Genomic DNA, 13,368 nt, shown 5'->3' with positions numbered 1-13,368 from the left:
ATTTATTTATTGCATTTATATGCTCCTTTTTCTATAAAGGCTCAAAGTGGCTTCCATGTGGTACTCCTCTAATTTTATCCAGCTAACAAATACCCTGTCAGGTAGTTTGGGGTGGGAGAGATGGAGGGACCATAAATCATCCAATCAGCCCCCTAGTTAAACCTGGGTTTCACCACTTCATGGCCAGGTTCTTAACCACCACATTACACTGTTTCTTAAGTACAGTGATAAGTACATCACCAAAACAATGTGGTGCATTGTTTCAGATACATTTTTAACCCCTCTTTAAAATACCGCTGTCATGCTTGAGGACCTTAAGAGTGTATGGGACCTTGAAAAGGTTGGTTGTGACTTCCAGAGGCCTTTCAATACTTTCATCAAATCACAGTCTTTGCAGTGGCAGAAGGAGAAAACGATTTAATAGCACAGAGATTAAGCACACATTTTATTTATTTAATTAATTAAATACAAAATTAAAAGAAAGGAGTGCTCTATCTCATCTTTTTCATTCTTATCTTCCCCTATCCCCACTTTATTGCTGTTGTTTGAAGTATGTCCCTCCATATTATTCAAAGAACAAGTAGGGCAGTTTGAAACCGCGCGGCGGGGTGAGCTCCCGTTGTTAATCCCAGCTCCTGCTCACCTAGCAGTTCAAAAACATGCAAATGTGAGTAGATCAATAGGTACCACTTCGGCGGGAAGGTAACGGCGTTCCGAGTCATGCTGGCCACATGACCCGGAAGTGTCTATGACAACGCCGGCTCCAAGGCTTAGAAACGGAGATGAGCACCGCCCCCTAGAGTCGGATTCGACTGGACTTTACGTCAAGGGAAACCTTTACCTACCATGGCCAAAGAAACAGCTTACAATCTGGAAGAACTACCATGTGGTTTACTGTTACATTTTATGCCACTTACTTCTTTGTTCAAGGTATGTTCATGTTTTATTCTTCATTTACTGCCTGGGATAGATTTAGTACTGTTAAATTGCAAGGGTGGCCAATCAGTATATTAAATATTGCTGGTAGATGTCATCTTAAACATTATTATTATTATTATTATTTGTTCAGTCAATATCTTCTTCCTAATTGCAGTAATTTTATAGAGGCAAGGGCAAGGCCTGGCAGAAAATGCATTACACAACTGGAAAGTTATGAACATTTCTACAAATCTGAAAAAAAGGCTTTGATAAAATTGCTCTTCAATCTGAGATGGACCTTTAACAGCTCCTATTATCCAACTATAGCTGGAACTTCTTTGATCATTCTTCCCTTGGTAACATCAAATTATGTCAATTAAATGTACTACAATAAGTACATCATAAGTAAATAAATATTAAATAAGTATTGAGTATTAAACACTATGACACAATTCAGGCCCTATGTTAATAACTATATATAGAGAAGAAGCAAGCACAGCCTTCTCTCCCCATAAACATGCCATATGACTCATATACATAATATATATGAGCTGTATATGTGGTGAATAGATGAAAGATCCAGTTTTGTTTCCTCCAGATGAAGAAGGTCAGGATTGTTCAAATGTAGTCATCATTCTTACAAGCTCCCATATTGCTTTACAGGTTACTTGAGGCAACTGATAGCATGTATTGTTTCCTGCTTTTAGTTCCACAATGAGTTCAGGGCGCTACCTTCATGAATAATTATATCACTCCATGAAACTATTACAGTTTTTTCTTACTGTTGATAGAAGCTAGGATTATGTAGAATATTGAGTACTTCAAACTTCCTGAGCTCTGGAACTCAGGCAGGTCTCAAAATCAACGTGTGGGCTCAGGCTACAAAAGAGTGCCCACCCCTGCTCGAACCAGGGGAAAATAAATGCCAAAAGGTTTCCCCTTATGCTCTTCATTTCAAGCAAAAGAGACCCACTTGCTCTACTTTTTCTTTGTAGGGACGTTTCTCCAGCACACTGATAATTTTGGTTGCCCTTTTTTGTACCTTTTGTACTGTAGAATATCTTTCTTAAGGTTTGGTGTCCAGAACAGTGTGCTCTAAGTTTGGGCTCATCTTCAGTTTAGATAGGGGCATTTTTATATTTTCAATTCTCTTCCTAATGATTCTGAACAGTGAATTTGCCTTTTTTTCGCAGCAGCAGCAGCAGCAGCAGCAGAAGCTAAATGACAACTCATATCATTTTTGTCCCAAAGGAAACAGTTGCTAATTTAGGAATCATACAAAAACTAAAATGTCTGATTACTGCCTCCCTGCAATACTCAATGTTAGTCAAAAATCCACCAAAGAGGCACATCCAGATACCATCAGCTCTTGAATAAAAGCAGAAATAGAAACAATTCTCTGCCCTCTGGAGCCAAAACACTTAACTGACCCATTACTTTTTTTAAAAAAAATTAAGCTCAGTCTACAGATGTAAATTCAAAATCTATTGTCCATTGCATAAAGATTAGATCAGCATACTCTTGCTGAAGTATTGCATATGTTGGTAAATATTTGGATGATTTAAACTCTGCATTGTCTACATATTTAGCTTGGATAGATTTTGAGCACGTTGATCAGGGTGGAGAATCTGAGGCCTGCCACATGTTGCTGAACTATTGACTATAGTGATGGGAGTTGTAGTTCAGCAACAGCTGGAGGGGTCACTATATCTCTGCTCCAATTTAGATCTCAACTGACTTTCACCATCTGTCAAGCACAACAACTCCTAATTTATCAGTCACTTTTAATATTGCCTAGGAAGAGTTATTAAAGCAAATTTGCATCAAGATGGCATTTGCTGAATAAAATAACATTAAAATGAATTTACTGTTTCCTGAATATGGAAGGGCTATAGGGAAGGCAAATGAAACTTTAAACATCAATTCATTATTAGTTCCTTAACTTATCATTCTGATTGCTTAAGTATTTTGCCTGACCCTCATTATCCTCTGTACATTTGTTTGTTGAGTGAAGTTCAGTGGCAGATTGATGATTAACCTATTGCTATTATAGATTCAATCCAAGGATTCCAGGTGAGGACCTATGGTGGGCTAGACGTCCCTGCGAGCGTCTTCATGAGCAGGGACAGCACTGCAGTAAAGATTGGCAGTCAGGTGGCAAGTTCTGGCTCACAAAATTCTCTCCAGAGAAGGAGAGATCAGGGGATTGCCCACTTGTGCTTTGGATAGCTGTTCCTCATGAGGAGACCACAGGAACTGAGTTTCTTGTGGTTAACCATGAGTTGAGCAGCTTGGGAGCCAAGGGAATTTTATCATGCAGAGAACCGCTGTGCAGCCTTTAAGGACATATGACCCACAAAATCCTCACTTTCTTAAATACATTTGGATACAATTAATTTACAACTTAAGAGAGATCTTCCAAATGGCAGGAAAGAACAAAGACACTCAGTAAGTTTCTTTCTTTTTGGAATTAACAGAGACAGAACAAAAACCTATCTTAAAGGGTTTTGACTTAAAAGCAAAAAGCTTAACAAGATTGTTATTTAAGAAAATTTTAAACAGATAAAGGGGACAGTAACTTAAAAAAAAAACAGAATAACTTTTTTTTTTTAAAGTCCCTTTGAAAATAGTAAAATTAACTAGACAGACTGGACCTTTGTAGGAATGCTGATTGTTTATTATTAAGGAAAGTAGATAATAGCTATGGGGAGTTAATTGAGACTAAAGTGTTCAAGAGAGAGAAAAGCAAAACAAAAAATGGAAGCTTGCCTTTTACTTTCACCCTAGTAATTGACATATTTTCATTTTATCATAATGGTGACCACAAGAAAAGCAGCAAAAATAGGAGAAGGAAGGAGAGGTTCACTAGAACAACTTACAGATAAGGGCATCACCCCAGATTTATTGCAGAAAATGTCTGAGGAATTTGACAAGAAGACTGCACTAGTTGCCAATAGCGTGGATGCTTTTAAAAAGGAAATGGAAGAAGGATTTGCAGGAATAAAAAAAGATATGAAAGAAGTTAAGATTGAAGAATCAGTAGGACAGTTGGCTGGAGATGTAAACAATTAAATGACAAAGTAGAAGTTTTGGAAAGTAAGACACAAGTTGCAAATAGAGAGATGGAGAAAGGTTTGGACAACTTGGCATTACTGGAACTGAGAGAAAAAATAATTTTAAGATTTAGAGCAATTCCAGAAGACCATGGGGAAAATATCAGACAAAAGATTGTTAAACCTCTGTCTAACTTTTTGCATTGGGATGAAGATAGCAGAGACAGAGATTGATAAGGTTTATAGGATTAATATACAATTTGCAAAATTAAGAAAGGTTCTGAGGGATGTCCTCATGCACTTTGTCAGGAAGAAGACTAGAGATCAAGTTTTTGCAGCAGCATTTTAACACTACATTGAGGATTGATAATACAGATGTAATGCTATCTAAGGAAATTCCAATTAGAATACTTCGTAAGAGAAAAGAGGTTGTTTGTTTGTTTGTTTGTTTTTCTGGACAAACTTAAACTGAATAAGATTCTATTTAGATGGGACAAGCTGGATTTTTACTTTTAAACAGCAGAGATTTAGACTGAACTCTGTGCAGAAAGCAAGAGATTTCTTGGGAAAATTGGAGAAAATGCAAATGGAAGTTGTAATGACAGATGTGATTAAACAAATGCCACAACAGACACAACAGGACACTGAAGATGATACTATGTTGGGTGCTACAGGTATTGATTTTTCTAAAATCTTGGCCTAACAATGGATTATAAATGCTGAATGTGGAACATAAATGGAGCAAATGCTCCTCAAAAGAGAAAAAACTATATTTCATTATTTGAAAAAGAAAAAAACAAATGTGATTTGCTTACAAGAAACATTTATTAGGAAAAAAGATATAAAATATTTGAGTCACAAAATCTGGGTGAAATATTCATTTCAGCAGGAATAAAAAAAATGGAGTTCTTTTGTATATAAATTCTCAACTATATCCAAAACTTATATTGACTGATGACTGTGACAGATAGGTTGGGGTGGAAGTTAATCTACAGGGGCTAAGACTTTGATACTGGGAATTTATACCCCAGGTGAAGATAAAGCAGCATTTTATAAAGGACATATGGATAAATTATTGGACTTTCCATATGAAAATTGGTGTCTCCTAGGAGATTGGAATGGGGTGGTTTCCCCAGAAAAAGATAGAAATTCTGGGGAAAATATTAAAAATACACAAGGCAAAGTACCAAAGATTTTCTTTGATTCAATGGGCAATTTGGAGCTTGTTATGTATGGAAATATAAAACTGGTGACTCACAAATAATACTTATTTTTCCAAAAGACATAGATCTTTTTCAAGAACTGATATGATCTGGATCTCTAAGACCTTGGCTACTAAAGTTCCTGAGTGTATTTATTTATTTATTTATATTTCAAATTTCTATCACCACCCATCTCTCCCGAAAAGGGGACTCTTTTTTTGCTTGGTTTGTCATTTATTCTTGGTTTGTCATCTATTCTAATGCAGTATCAGCGCTTCATCACTTTTGGTACTTTGAATCTAAGACATTTGCAGCAGCGTGAATTCACTGGCAACAACATTCTTCTTGTCCATGAATAAAGTACTTCATTCTTCTTTCTCCTGTACTTGTAACTGGAGATGTACTTAGGTTCTCAAAAAAGCTGATTTTTATCTAGGTCATTTGAGAATAAATGCCTGACCAAAGCACATTATCTGATTCAGATGCAGTGTTGGCTAAAGAAATTGACAGAGAAGGCCAGAATACAAGTTCATCAAATACAGAATGCCTTACACTTCTGAGTTCTTCAGGTTGTTCTTTTATTACTGCTTCCTGAACAATTCTTTTTTTTTTTTATTAGTAAAATGATATCACCACTTCTCCCTGTCTAGTTTTATCGCAGAGTTTGAGTGTCATTATTTTATTCTTTGATGTGTTTTTTTTCTCCCTGCTTCTTCCTGATATTAGCTTTTACACATTTCTTTTGAGCTTCTATGGATTTTGTGCAGAGTGCCCAACTTCATGGTGTTATTAAGAAGCAGGTTTAGCCCAGGGGATGCCAATCCCACTGCAATAATATGTGGATATTTATCCATTAAGATCTCCCATGCTGCTTTCATGAAACGTGCAGTCAGTCAACAAAGCAATAATTTACCAATCCCAATTTTCTACAGGATTTCCTTACCACTCCCAATCTTCTGTAAAATTTTACTACTGATATACTCTGCAGAATGCGTTTTTTTTTTCCTTTTTCTATACTTTTACAAAAGTGGCTGTTAATAACACAAAGCTTATTATTCCTTCTCCCATACATTTTCTTATCTATCAGTAAGTACTGCAAAACTCATGATCTGTTGGTTTTTATATAGATTGCATTACTCATTTATATTCTTACTCCAAAGGACACTGCTCAAAGAATATTAGCTGGGCAAACAGTATGACAGTCTTAGTAATTTAAAAGCTTCCTGCCTGTAAGCGTTTTCAGTTATTAGCAAAGTTGTTCTATTAGAATATACTGTTCTTGGAAGAACTTGGCAAATCCTGGCATTTCCTAAAAGGTGTCCTTTTAGCTACAAATGGAACTACGGGAAATCTTTCACATGCAGCTGGAGCTGGTGTGTTGGCCTACTTGTGGATATTCCTTTGGCTGCCCCTTATGATGCTGATGTTGCAGGAAGAGGACTTCTGGGTTGAGAACTCTGTAAAAACTACTTGCAGTGTCATCATCATATGCTCCTTCCTGTTAACCCGCACACACAATTTTTTTTTTTAGTATCTGCAGGACACTCCTTATATACAAAATGCAGTTAGTTATGCTAACAGCATTTAGAAATGTGTATTTCATTTGAGAATATTTGCAAACCTCCATTTTTCCCTGTCCAAATAAATTAATGTATGGTACTTTTCAGTGTATTGGAAATTGGCTGCCCCATTTTGCTAAGTTTTAAACCAATACTACTCATTAATATCTACCTTTGAAAGTTAAAAAAAAAAAATAATTAAGAGAAATGCAGCTGTGTTCATTTCTCCCTGAAAAGCAGGTACCCATTCACCTTACCATCCAAGAGTTAGGTTGTGGCAAAGTTAGAACGACCTAAAACTGAGGAGTTTCCTGTAAAAAAAACTTCTCTCGCAGGTGTCAACTCACTGCTCAAGTTAGCTGACTTGTCATACATCAGATTAGTCAGAATTCCATAACTATGAAGATATATCAGCTCAGTGAAAATACAGTTTAATATACTGAATTTAGAGAATCTTACACATTTAACTTAACAGGAGAAGTAAACTTCCTTTTGGCACTCATTTCTGTTGTTTTAGTCCTTTGAGATCAATTCATGAGCAGGACTACTAAATCTGGGCTGGATGACAAGAAACAGGATTTTCTGTTTCTGCCATCTAATGGCCATCCAGATTTCATCTAGGTCCTTTGGTCAACAGATCTACTGACTTCTAGACAGAAAGTAATCAACAGACAACCCAAAAACAAACCAGGTCCTGAAACTTCCTTCCTTCTTTGCTGAAAATGGCATTGTCAGAGTGTGCTGGAAAGCGTTTGGCCCGAGAGATCAGAAAAACACACACCAGGCATTTCTATAAAAATAAATAGATTTACAGAAAGCTTCTTACATAAACGTATTTACAAGCTTATGCATTCACACGTGCTCCGAGAGGACTGGAAGGAGAGGCAGATAGAAAGGAAACTGAAACAAGCCCAGGCAAGCTGCCCTCCAGGCAAATCAGGAGCTTTACCTTATATGGTCATGCTTTTTTTCACACCCAACACTGAGGACAAAGTTTGACCTCTTCAGGTCAAACAAATCAGGCCAGAGTGATTTGTTACCATAGTAACCTTAATTTCTCTACAGCCAAATTTCTGGTAGAAAAAACAAACAAACAAATACCAACAGAGGACAGAAATACATCTTGTCTTACATTAGAGTTGTATTACCCTGCTTGTCCTCTGTGCTGATAAATTGTAGTGCTCCGATCCTTTTGATCAAAATCTTATTATTACATGTTAATAAAAAAACATTTTGGGAAAACAAAGGAGAGAAATATTTCAAATGAAAATACTTCATTGGAAGATTTTAATTTTATTATTATTATTATTTTACTCTTTCCCCTTAAAAAAAAAATTGTTCTGGCAAAACAAAGAACAAAAAAAGGGCCTGGGGAAAAATAAAGGAAAAGGGGAGGGGGAAGATTCCTGAAATTTCCCAGTGTTTTCCAAATCACAATCTTTTTCTCAGCCTGACCTACTTTCTTGGGCTTTTCATTATTGAAATAACTATAATTTAAAAATTACATTAGGTGAAGGTTTCCCTTGACGTTAAGTCCAGTCGTGTCCAACTCTAGGGGGCGGTGCTCATCTCCATTTCAAAGCCGAAGAGCCGGCGCTTGTCTGTAGACACTTCCTTGATCATGCAGCCGGCATGACTAAACGGAACGCCGTTACCTGTCCACCGAACCGGTACCTATTAATCTACTCACATTTGCATGTTTTCAAACTGCTAGGTTGGCAGGAGCTAGGACTAGCAACGGGAGCTCACCCCATCTCGCGGATTCGAACTGCCGACCTTCGGATCAGCAAGCTCAGCAGCTCAGCGGTTTAACCCGCAGCGCCATCATTATTGCACAGTTTTGCAAGAAACTACTAACAATTTATTATAAAAAGTTTGTCACCAATATCATCAATCCTAAAATAGCCAATCCCAGATGTTTACTTGAAAAAAAAAATCTCCCTGGATTTCATGGAATTTCTTCTATTTAAATATCCATCAGGATGGTGTATAAAATGGTTATTTCTGCTTACCAAAATACTGAAGGCAGAACAGTAACACTTTCTTTAAAATGCTTTATTGCTCTTAAATTTGCTAGCCTCTCCTGTTTCTTGCTTCTCTGTACCTTCAATGGGTATTTGCCTCTGAGCAATACAGATCATGTTGGTTCTCAATTAAATCATTCCAGTACTGCCCTGGAGATCATATGAGTAGGCATTTGAATGACAGAGTAATTTCAAACTATTACTTGTAGCCCTATTAAATATCTAGAGAAGGGGAGAACAGGTTGATTATTAGTCTCTCTCCACTGCAAACTGTTGAAATTAATTTTAGGGCTGGCTGAGAACAAAAACCGAAGTGATACATGTGGAAGTTAAAAGAAACCTAGAAAGAAATTAGGGCAACAAGGTGAGTCAGGCTATAGAAGTTTATTGACATAAGTCAAGGCATTCTGTTTAAGAACATGTGCCAAGGGAAGTGTTCACCTTATATTTAACTATATAGTAAGCACCATTCTTGTTGTAGATTAGCCATCCTTAAAGTCTCTCGAACTATGCCTTGATCTGTAAAAGTATAACAAGATTCTTCTTTATTTTTAAACAATCATGCAAATAATATACAAAACTATATTAAACTTTGTTCTTCTCAGCCTCTGCTATGGTAAGGTGGTTTGATCATTTTTTTATTCTGTGTTCTTGGAGAATGTTGAAGGTTATACAACAAACTGTATAGCTAGACATAGTTGCACCTAGTTACACAGTTGCACATTAGGGTTTTCCTGGCAAGAGGTTTGCCCTTGCCTTCCTCCTAGGACTGAGAGAGAGTGACTGGCCCAAGGTCACCCAGCTGGCTTTGTGCCTAAGGCAGGACTAGAACTCACGGTCTCCTGGTCTCTAGCCTGGTGCCTTAACCACTACACCACACTGGCTCTAAAGCTATCTTTGTCAAAAAGCATAGAATTCCCAGAGCTACTGGAAACAACCTGGTGGATGGGGGTGACATATCTAACAGTTCCATACTGAACTGTGTTAATATGCACTAAGGAAGACTATTCTTAATTTCTCATTTAATGCTACCAGGCCTACTACTCTTCTTAAGCATGAATCCTGCAGAATTCCAATGAAACTGTACTGATATAACAGCTTAAATAGAAGAAAGGAGAATTAAATTATTAGAAATCACTGTGTGAGGATGTTAATCTAAACCCGATTCCTCTCCAATTTCTATTTCTGTCATTGCCATAAAATTACTAAGTTACAGTGCATGGGTTTGATTCACTGGATTATTGCCATTGCTTCTTATAGTAAGATATAACAGTTACCTTACTTTATAACTGAGTTCTATGAGGTTTGTGCCAGGACTGCAGTTTTAACTGCCTTTTTTTTTTTTAATTTCCCTTTTCAACCTAAACTGAACTATAGATCAAAAAAAGATCTCTTTGCTAGCCTTTGCATAGATGTAGCATTTTATTTATTCATATTATTAACTAATTGGATGTATAGTCATAGACCAAAAGAACAATATGAAATTAGATAAAACAAATAGCAGTAGGTTAAGGAGCAAAAACAAAAAAGAAAAAAAGAACAATGATAATAAAAGTATAGGTAATAATTATAGCAAAAAGTAACGAACAGCCTGTAGAGTTACATAATCCAATGTGTACGTTGAGGGCTCAACTCCTTAGGCCCAGCATCTTCCAACTGGAATTGTTATGCTCCAGAATTTCACAACTTTTATATTGTCCTAGCCTGGTTGCTTGGTAGGAAAAGCATACTGTACTTTCTGACTGAGGCCAATCCAAGCATCTTCAAATAATCAGGGATAATACTGGGCACCAGATGTAGCCTGAGGACATCTCAGAAGAACATGTTGATTGACTCAGCCTTTGTGTGTGGAAATACACAGAGGCACTCTTGGTAAGGGTTGTTACCCCATTGTGTTTGAGGGTAGACATCAGATCTGACCAGATTTGTCATGCTATGAAAATATTAGTGTGGGAAACAATCTTTTCACAAATAACACCTGCATGAAAGCTTTACAGTAAAAAATATGAATTTCATCAAAGTCCAGATTGTGAGATGGAACGAAGATTTTTTTGTTTTCTGGAGTACAGGAAACAGATCCTTGCTTGCTCTGAACTGATTTCGAGCCTCTATGAAGGTCTTGTGATCTGAATACCATTTGCAGCATTTGGGCAAAGGAGAAATCTTGCAGAGGTTTTAAAAAACATCTTACAATTTGTTCATCCAGCAATATTTTTCAAAATATTTTTTCTCCCCCACTCACCATTTCACTTTTGCTAGCTTCCCTCTTCAAACATTAGAGACAGATGTTCTAAATTTCAAGGTTTGGTTCAGCCTCAAGAATGTAGCATCTTTTCCCCAAATCTTCAGACACAAGCTGTTGTGTTTTCTTCTTCCCTTTGTTCTGAATATGATAAAAAGGGATGAATGGATTCTTCAAACTTAAACAAGGCATAAGGCATAGTCTGATAGGCTGGGTATTTTTCACATGTGTTATCAGTTCAGATCCAAGAATTTGAAGAAAGGAGCATTTTACATAATCAAGGAATATGTGGTACTAGGGTAGGAATCATCGCTTATATCCAGTTCTGTAAGGTTGAAATGATTATGATAAAAATAATCAATAAAAATTGATTCCATTAGAATCAGTAGGGACTAGAGCTTCCTGAATCTTTCATCCAATGGATCTGAAGTCTTTTTATCAATAGTATAGACAGTGGAACCCTGTTCTCTGCTCCCCATATGGTGCATTGCAAAAAAAATGTCCCCAACAAGACTTTCTACACAGCAGGAGCTTGGAGCCCAAACTGGACTTTTGGTCAATCTGTGGCACCTCTAGAGGATGTGTGTGTGCGTGTGTATGCACACACTTTTGGGTCAGTGTTGACTCCTGGTAATTGCCTGCAGTTTTCTTGGCAAGGTTTTTGAAGTGGTTTGCCATTGCCTCCTTCCTAGGGCTGAGAGAGTAAATGGCCCAAGGTTACCTAGTTGGCTTTGTGCTTAAAGCAGGCCTGGTTCTCAGAGGACATTTAGAAGATAAGATTTAGCTGTTCTGGATTTATACCAGAATGAACTTGGATAAAATTTATCATAGGACTCTGAAAAGATTTCCCCTTTAAAATTATGGTTTCTGGTATTTTAATCCCAAAATAAAACCTATGTGAATTACAAAAATCTGAACAAACCCTAAATAGAGAAGAGTCAGCATTTGTATCCATTTTGCTGCCCTCTAGTGGCTTCCAAATTGATGAAGCCCAGATCTGGAGGCTCTTGTAACGTTTCCCTTGAATTGTTCATGTTCTCTTGGCTTTACAACAGTTGTCCTGCTATGGCATTTCTGCATTAGAACTCTGTTTGGAAGTTATTTCCAAAACTATATATAGATATAGATATAGATATAGATATAGATATAGATATAGATATAGATATAGATATAGATAGAGATAGAGATAGAGATAGAGATAGAGACAGAGACAGAGACAGAGACAGAGACAGAGACAGATAGACAGATAGACAGATAGACAGATAGACAGATAGACAGATAGACAGATAGACAGATAGATAGATAGATAGATAGATAGATAGATAGATAGATAGATAGATAGATAGATAGATAGATAGATGAAGGGGACAAAGCTGGGTGTGCCAGTGTTGATGCTGAATCCTCTTACATGATTAGTATAAATCCACTTTTAAGAGAAAGCTTATTGCATATACTGCATAAATCCTGGATTTACTATTACATTTGTTCTAAAGGGACCTTGGAGCTTCAGAAATCTGGCATTAGCACAATGTATTTTCTATTACAATGACAAGCACATGGTGGAACAAAAATCCCACTTGAGAGTCTAAGCTGTTTGAAGGCTTTAATGTCAGCCACTCATTTCAAGAAGGTTGGATTAAGCAATGAGGAAAGGTGCTCCTTTGGCAGCATTACAGCAAGTACATCAATGCTCAACTGCCTGTCAAGAATTTCACCTGTGCTTGAAAGGTCAAATTACCATCTCAGATGATATTCATAAGCAGTGTTCATTACAAGGAAGAGTTGTGTATCATTTTCAGATATACAATCAGAAAATTTTGGTGAAGAATCACTATTTGTTTTTCCCAAGACAATTATTCTATGACTTTGGAAAACAAGAAAAAATAACATCACACAAAATGTGGTTTCTTATGCTTAAAGCTATTCTTTATTTAAAGAATAAAGTACATTATAGGAAAACTGCTCCTCCATTCCATATTTAAGCAAACATCTGTCGGTGCCTACAAATTATATTCTTTCCACTGTTGAACATTCAAGGATGTTCTTCACAAAAAGGGCATTCAGAATAGAAGGACTGAATGAACCTGCTGGTTCTGTTCACCAAAATTTTCTGAATATAAGTGGACAAGAATTTTCCTACATTTAGCTGCCTTTTGAGCAGAAAAAAACAGAGTTATCACATTAGCTTCCATACTATAATTTTAGGAAACAAAAGACATACTATTTTTTTAAAGACACTAAGTAAAGTGAAGGATCTTTAATCCTATTCATTCCAATTAAGAGAGGGAAGAGCCACTACAGTTAACAGAATGGCAGGTTACAGCTGGGGAAACCCAAGTTCAGATCCACTTATCTATGAAACCTGTATAA

The sequence above is a fragment of the Candoia aspera genome, chromosome 3, assembly GCF_035149785.1.
Source record: "Candoia aspera isolate rCanAsp1 chromosome 3, rCanAsp1.hap2, whole genome shotgun sequence".
NCBI classification, from domain to species: domain Eukaryota; kingdom Metazoa; phylum Chordata; class Lepidosauria; order Squamata; family Boidae; genus Candoia; species Candoia aspera.
This window is presented reverse-complemented; position numbering follows the sequence as displayed.